At 48.0% G+C, this 8,341-nt stretch overlaps 1 pseudogene; it reads right to left on the bottom strand.

The window, feature by feature from the left end:
• Window positions 1-2,315: 2,315 nt before the first annotated feature.
• On the bottom strand, window positions 2,316-6,785 carry LOC119336256 (annotated as a pseudogene).
• Window positions 6,786-8,341: the final 1,556 nt, after the last annotated feature.

Raw genomic sequence — 8,341 nt, 5'->3', positions numbered from 1 at the left:
TTTTCAGTGATGTTCATTCAGTGGGAGAAGACGTTTCTAACATCAACGAAGAAGCATGTGATGACTTCGTCAACCTCAAGATGTTGTGCCGGCTCATTATCTCAAAAGTGCTTATATGGATAGTGTGCGCACATGCGTTCATAGAAATGAGTGTATCTGTGTCTATATGGGCATCTATGTTGTACTATGTTAAAAGCACTACGTTGATAGCCAAATCAGTAAATAGAGAACAATTTTTTTTGTGCAATGTTTTTCTTTTGTTATGCTTGCGTGCGTACTGCCTTTGAAACTCACTTGTGTTGATGCGTGTCCGATCTCTCCGCCAAAAAATTGTGTACGTTTCTAAAAAAAAAGAAAAAGATTCATGTACGATCATGATGAATTGTAAGAATTGAGCGGTTAGCTCAGTGGGAGGGGCATTGCTTCCTGTTCCAGGCCAGTCAGGTTCGATCCCTGATTTGGTATCCTTCTGTTCTAGAAAAAGAAAAACTGATGCACTGTGCGGTAGGCCATCCTTCTGTTCTAATAAATCCATCCTAATTTTGATCTTAACACCGCGTTCTTTTGATGTTAATTCAGCACACTACTTACTTGTATCTGTGGACATGGCTGGGATGATGAAAGGAGAAGCGACTTCGCTCCAGCCCGAGAACACTATGATCTTAATGGTGCCATCTTCCGCGGAGCTGGTAATAGAACCTCACCAAATTCATCAGTCCCTCTTGAATTAGTCTTTGACACTGTTTTTCAAACAAAACCACTTTATTAATTTAAATTAACAGATAGATACTCCCTCTAGTATGAAGTTGAGTCACTTATTTTGGGAGGGAGAAGTATAATTGAAGTAGAAAATCTAACTAATCATTGGAGTAGAAAATCTAACTAATCTAGTAAGCTCATAAACAACTTTATTACTTGCCTATTACAACATTCAAATCTAGTGAGCGGATAATCACAAGTGAGATAATTACAATCATCAAAAGCTGTCATCGTTGTTCCTGCCGATCATCTACCATTCTTTAGTCTCAGTTACTTTCATATTATTAGAGCTAAGAACAAGAGGATTACACCCCGCCTTTGCATCAATGGAAGGCCAAATCTTAGTAGTAAAGCTTCAGCAGGTAGGACGCACTAGTAGAAAAAGGCCCATTTGTCTTGGTTCTAGAGAGCCTTTAGTCCCCCCTTAGTCCCGGTTCTTATACGAACCAGGACTAAAGGCCCTCCCCTCATCATTCCAAATCATCTAACTTCTCGGCTGGTCACCCATCCTCTCACTACTCTAGCCTGAGCACGCTTAACTTTCGGGTTCTATTCTCCCTCGTTTCCAAGTCTGCATTTGTTGTTTTTCTGACAATAGTAAGATGTTAATCCTATTAACCCTCAGGAGTTTAGCTTGAGCATGAAGTCACACATTTCACTGTTTGAGTTTGAAACTATTATTCTAAAAAACAATAATTATTTAGTAACACTAATATTTCCTGAATAAGTAGTTTGACCAGATTTGACCAAAATTCAAAATACTAAAATAATTATTTAGTAACACTAGTATTCTTAAATAATTATTTAGTACCACTAATACTTCTTGAATAAGTAGTTTGACCATAGTTTGACCAAATTAAACCAAAATTAAAAAAAACACTAAAATTTGAGCATATCTTTTTTTCCTTTCAGAATTTGAGGATTCTAAAAATTTGCAAATAGGCCTACGGCCGTCAAAATCGATGCGGATTTTTGTGCTAATTTTTTTGATATATTATGCATTTGTTTTGACATCGTATGCAGAAGATATGGCCGTTTTACTTTTTCATAACACTTTTTTGCAAAACATGTCCAAATTTAAGTTTTTTAATTTTCCTAACTAATAGATGTAGTGACATAACTACATCTCGAAGGATTTTAATTTTCGAAGCTTTATCATTTTCTTTTGCTTTTTACGAAACTGAAAAGGCGCTGCACGGGGTAGGGAGGGGGGGGGTAGAGTTTGAAAATGAGACCTTTAGTCCCGGTTTGAGACACGAAACGGGACTAAAGGCACCCTTTAGTCCCGGGTCGTGTCTTAAACCGGGACTAAAGGTCCCATCTTTAGTCCCGGTTTGAGATACGAACCGGGACTAAAAGTCCCATCTTTAGTCCCGGTTTGAGATACGAACCGGGACTAAAGGGCATTGCATCCTTTGTCCCGGTTCGTGTCTCATACCGGAACTAAAGGACTCATTTGAACCGGGACTAATGCCTTTAGCCGCACGAACCGGGACCAATGCCCCCATGGGTCCTGGTTCGTGACTGAACCCGGGCTAATGGGCTTATCTGGCCCGAACGAAAGCCCTGTTTTCTACTAATGACGTCATTGTCAGAACCAGAATGACGGTAGGAGAGAATGGTTTGTGCAACTCACACTATTTTTTATCAGAGAGATTACACGTATGTGTAATTACAGGATCTCAACTAACTCACACATGACTAGCCTGGAGACTAGTCTTTTTTCTTTTGAACTTCGAAAGACTAGGTCCTAGATAATGTTAGAATGTACACCACTAGGAGCACTACCTATACATGCATGAACACACGTCCGCTAACACCCCGCCGCAATCGAGGAGTCGGCGCCTGAAGAGATGCAGAGACTGGACATGAACGCTTGAAACGAGCTTGTCGGCAAACCTTTAGTCATGATGTCAGCTAGTTGTTGAGTAGTTGGGACATGAACAACTCAAAGCTCACAAGGGCCACTTTTTCACGTACAAAGAGAATATCCAACTCGATGTGTTTGGTCCGCCGATGATGGACTGGATTTGTGGACATGTACATAGTTGTGATGTCGTCACAGAAGACAACGATAGCCTTTGGAAGGGAACATCCGAGCTCGTCGAGAAGATGTCTGAGCCAAACGCAATCTGTAACTGCATTGGCAACCGCCATGTACTCTGTTTCCGCGCTCAAATGGGAGACGATGGCCTGCCGTTTGGAGGACCAGCTTTCCAGAGTGCCGCCGAGATACACATAGTGGCCCGAGGTCGAGCGGCGTATCTGGGCAGCCGGCCCAGTTCGCATCGGAATAAGCCACAATATCGGTCGATGAGGGCACAGGTAGAAGACCGGAAGTGGCAGTGCCGCGGACATAGCGCAGGATCCTATTGATGATGACGAGCTGGCAGTCTCTGGGATCGTGCATATGTAAGCAAGCTAGCTGAACAGCGTAAGCCAAGTCAAGGCGTGTCATGGTTAAATACTCCTGTATTCAGCGGGATCGGAGACAGGGCTGCCAGAATCAGCGGCAACCTTGGGCTGGGTGTCCACTGGAGTTGACGCCGTTTTGCACTGAGTCATGTTGGCGCGCTGCAACAGTTCTTCAGCATATTGTGCGGTGCCTGACTGAGCAGATCCATATCCTTCATGGCAAACTCTTGCTGCAGTTGAGAGACGATGTTACCGAGGAAAGCCGAAGAGGAGGAGGCTGGTCAGGACAATATTGTCGACATATAGCAACAGGTAGGCGACGCCGCTGTCCTGCAGGAGAATAAAGAGGGAGGTGTCGGAGCGAGACGTAATGAAACCAATGGTGGTGGCGAAGCCGGCGAACCACCGCCACTGAACCACTGAGACCACGGGCGGGGAACTTGTGTCAGCCCGTACAAGGACTTTAACAAGCGGTAGATATGGTCGCGTTGCGCGAGGTCGACGAAGCCGACAGGCTAGTAGCAGTGCACCATTTGTAATTTCCGAACAATACCCCTTCTACTAAACCAGACGTCCCTACATATTAGAGGGGACGACTGGAAGCAACACAAGCGTCGGCAAGACTCGTGCCCATGCCCCACTCCCCTTCTCCAGGACCTCCATACGGGTCTCGTCATCCTCATCCTCCAACCCCTCCTCCGTACTGGACCACAAAAATCTACCAAACCCATGTCCCCGCTCCTCCAAAAACAACCATCGCTAAAACACACCAAAGTTGCTCCAACATCGGAGGGGCCCTGGGAGAGAGCGGTCGGCACCTTCGACATTGGCTCCTAGCCCATTCTTAGCTTCTAAGCCTAACATGCATCCTCCATTGAGTAAATCTTGGAATAAGCATCTCCACCCAAACAAGTAGAGAAGGTTGAGGCCATTGATCGAAAACTCGCCGAATAGAAATGAATTAGCACGGTCTAAGGATGGGAGAGAGATCCAACGGACTGAGGAATTGAAATGGCGACTCACCAGAGCAGCCACACGAGATCCATGGAAGAATTCTGATGCCATGAAGGACTCCATCGGAGGGAAACCCTAGCAAATAGAGGCGATATGGTGATCGCAAGAGAGGAGGAGGAGGTCGAAGAGAAACACGAGTTTGGCCTTCGAACTTTGGCTTTCTTACATTGTTATAAACTCCCATGTTAATTAGTGAGAGGGGATATCTTTTGCATCTGTATTTTTCGAGAGCCCCGGCCTCTGCATCATAGTGATGCACACAACCATTTTTGCCTCTGTTTCAGAAAGAAATTCGGAATGGAGTGTAACTTACAATTGTGTGTTGGTCCTAATTTTGTCAGGAAATGACCATGTCCACGAAGAAGAGGTCCGTTACAAGAAAATGTTGCAGCAGTTACGCGGTGAGGCTCCTGCAGGAAGTGATGACGACGTTCAAGTAGACGAGCTCCATTTCAAGGCAATGGTGGAACAGTTGTGTGGTGCGGCTCCTGCAGGAGACGCTGACTCCACGCAGCAACCCACCATCTACATGGTCCCCCAGGAACTTAAAATTAATAACTATAACCCCGTGGAAGAATATGAGCCGGTTGCTGTTTGCATAGGAAGAACGTACTCCAAGATTGACACTCTTCCTTTGGGATACAGGGAAAGCTTGGTGCAGTTGAACAAATACAAATGGTGCTGCGTGCGGCAGCTCATCGGCCGGCACAGCTGCCTCTTGGAGCCTGCCAAGACACTTATGCTATTGCACGGATGCTTCACGAGCATGAAGCGCCTCGTGCCTAAAATTCAGGCTTCCTACTCACAGCGCTCCTTAATGACTGCGGGAACCCACCCCGACGACGAGGTGGCCCAGACGATGCTACTAGATGGCTGCTTCATCCTACACCGCTTGCTCAAGTACGCGCGCCGCGCGAAAATGGAACAAGCTGGCCGCGGCGGCCATCGGTTTGTCGACGACGACGAGGACTGGACTCAGGTTTACGGCAGGTGCTTTGTGTGGCAGCTGGTGACGCGCGACCTCCTGCTGCTGCAGAACCAGATCCCGTTCTGCGTGATACGGGAGCTCTTTCAGCATCTGGGGAACGAGGACGAGTCCGAAGAGCTCCTGGTGACCGGAAGCCTCAGGCTTTTCCGCTCCCTTCGTCCCCAGATGCTGCACCAGTCGCCCGTCGCATGCCGCGGCGTGCACCACCTGCTGCACCTCTTCTACCTTTCAGTCGGCTTCCCACCGAGCCACCGCAGGCAGCATTCCCGCCGCCGTCGAACCGAAGTGGTGCTATCGGAGCTCCCTCAGTGGATCCCGTGCGCCAAGGAGTTGGAGGAGGCTGGGGTCCAATTCCGCAAGAGAGAGAATGCCACGAGCTTCCTGGACGTGAGCTTCACCCAGGGCGTGCTGGAGATCCCACAGCTGGAGCTCAACGACTCGAGCGAGTCGTTGTTCCGGAACCTGATCGCATTCGAGCAGACCTACCCGGACACCCCGCGCGACGTTTCCACCTACGCCGTCTTCATGGACTGCCTCATCACCTCGGCAGAGGACATGAGGATACTTGACCTGCACGGCATCCTCGTCAGCCACCTCAGCAGCAGGAGGGTTGCATGGCATTTCTTCAGCGACATCGGCGGGCAGGTGCACTGGTCGGCCGACGACAACTACCTAGTCGGCTTGATGGACGAGGTGAACAGGTACAGGGAGCGCAGGCGTCACAAGTGGCGCGCGGCGCTTGCCCGCAACTACTTTAGCAACCCCTGGGTGACCATGTCAGTGTTCGCAGCCCTACTCCTGCTCTCCATGGCCGTGCTGCAGACCTTCTTCGCTGTCTATGCCTACTTCAAGCCTCCCAAGTAAGTGCGCGGCAGAGGTAAGCTAGACAGTAAAGTATGCTGGGAGAATATCTCAGGTGCTCTGCTTTCAATAAAACTGGGCCATTATCTCTGTATCCTTATTGTAAACTGAACTGGGTCATTGCCATGGATATGTTTCTCTTGGCTATATACTACCTTCTAGCATGATTTGCACTCACCAAGTGATTTGACTATTTGTGGGTAAACTTATGTAAGTTACTAAGCAATATAATTATCATTTACTCATTTTACCATATATCCATGATTTTCTGCTTTTAAGTTCCTGTCTGATTCACAGGATTCCGAAATAAAGCAACTAAATTGGTTCGGTGCCAGGTAGATTTTCTATATTTGTGCTCTCGAGTTGTCTAAATTCAGAAGCTTACTGCTATGAAATGTTATCTCAATTCGAAAGCGATTAATGAGGCGATTTTTAGTTTGAGGCTAGATTTGTCTAAGTTTGCCACACCTAAAGTTTGGCAAGTTTGACCAGATTAGGTGGTTGTTTGTTTCAAGCCACACCTTAGGCAAGATGCGCTTTGCCACATTAGGGCCCTACATGACATACACTCTTAAGGTGTGGTAAGATTTTCTTAGTCTTGGTAACTTGTGGCTCTAATTCTACTTAACGAACCTTAGGAATGTTCGGCAAGCAGCCGCAAAAAATGGATCGTCCCGTGCCACTTTCGCGAGCGCCACCAAGACTTGGCTGCCTCCCATCCCCTCCTCTCCCTCGCCGTCGTCGGAGGGTGCCGCGAGAGTGCGGTGCTGGCGCTGACGAGGCTACTTGTGTGGTAAGATTTTCTTAGTCTTGGTAACTTGTGGCTCTAATTCTACTTAACGAACCTTAGGAATGTTCGGCAAGCAGCCGCAAAAAATGGATCGTCCCGTGCCACTTTCGCGAGCGACACGGGGACCCCTAGCGCCACCAAGACTTGGCTGCCTCCCATCCCCTCCTCTCCCTCGCCGTCGTCGGAGGGTGCCGCGAGAGTGCGGTGCTGGCGCTGACGAGGCTACTTGTCCCTCTTGTGAGGTTGGCTGGCAGCGCGGGACATCCCGGCTTCGTGTGGGCGTGGGCCTCGACGTGGCGTGACCGCAGGCTTTCAGCGGTGGCGCAAATGCAAGGCTGCTGCGCGACTGCGTGGTTGAGGAGCGATGGCGGGCGGTGGGCATAGCGCTTCGGTCAGGAGGCGCGGCAACGATTTGGCGGCTATGCACTTCTGATCTAGCAGAGCGTGGGTGCGCGTTGGCGATGGTGATATGTCTTTCGTGCTCCAGGTCTAGCCATGTCGGCCCAGAGGCGAACGGGCCTGGGCAGGGTTCTCTCTAGCGAGGTAGTAATCGACGATGGTGTGCTCCGCCAATGGTGTTGGTTCTTGTGGTGACCACTCCGGCCTGCGGCGGCGGACTCGCTGCTGATTGAGGTGGCCACCAAAAGGTCTTTGTGAGAGTTCCTCTCTCTAGATCCGAACGACGCTTGACGCCGAGGGATGGTTGTGTAGCGGTGGCGGTCGCACATTGCATGTAGCAGCTGGGATTGTGAAAAGGTGGTGGCGACAACACATAAGGGTGTGTTTGGTAGGGTGTATGAAGGATGCATGAGCCCAAGAGTTCCCTTCTCGACCCACTTTTGGGTGTTTGGTAGAGTGTATGAAGGGTGCATGAGTCCACACTAGCTTAGCACAAATACACTAGAAGCATGCATGAAGAGGGGTGTTGAGTTGAGCATGCATGAAGAGGGAACAACTATGCTGAGACGAGAACACAACCAAACACACCCTTAGTGGCTTCAGTTGTGGTGCTACTCAAGCACCCGGTCTCGAGCTCCAGGATGAAAGCCTAGGTCTGACCTGTGTTAGTTATACCTGTCAATGGCAATGTTTTTACACCGTTACCTTGTTGAAGACATTGCTCAGATATTCTTGGACTGGTTCTTCAAAATGAAAATCTAGATTCTGGCCTTAGTTGGTTGGATCCGGTGACGAAGGCGATTCTCTTACTGCATAAAAAGGAAGTAAAGTCAAGAGAGAAAGTGGTTCATAACATCCAGAGTCAGAATCATAGTGGGTGCATAATATACAATTTATAAGTAGAAAAACAGAGTTAAAGTTCACGGGATTTTGGATACAAAAAGTGACGAAGCTTAGGAGTTTTCCAATGTAGATATAGTTGTTTCACAATTATGCAACTAACTAAACATAATTGCTTGAGAAAAGGCAAAACAGAAATGCTTTAAAAATAGAGAAAAAAGCATGCACTAGTGAGTTTAACTTTAAGGTTAAGATGGTGTTATGAAGCAACAACA

The sequence above is a fragment of the Triticum dicoccoides genome, chromosome 7B (assembly GCF_002162155.2).
Source record: "Triticum dicoccoides isolate Atlit2015 ecotype Zavitan chromosome 7B, WEW_v2.0, whole genome shotgun sequence".
NCBI lineage: Eukaryota > Viridiplantae > Streptophyta > Magnoliopsida > Poales > Poaceae > Triticum > Triticum dicoccoides.
Note: the sequence above shows the minus strand (reverse complement) of the source record. Positions and strands in the feature narration are given on the sequence as shown.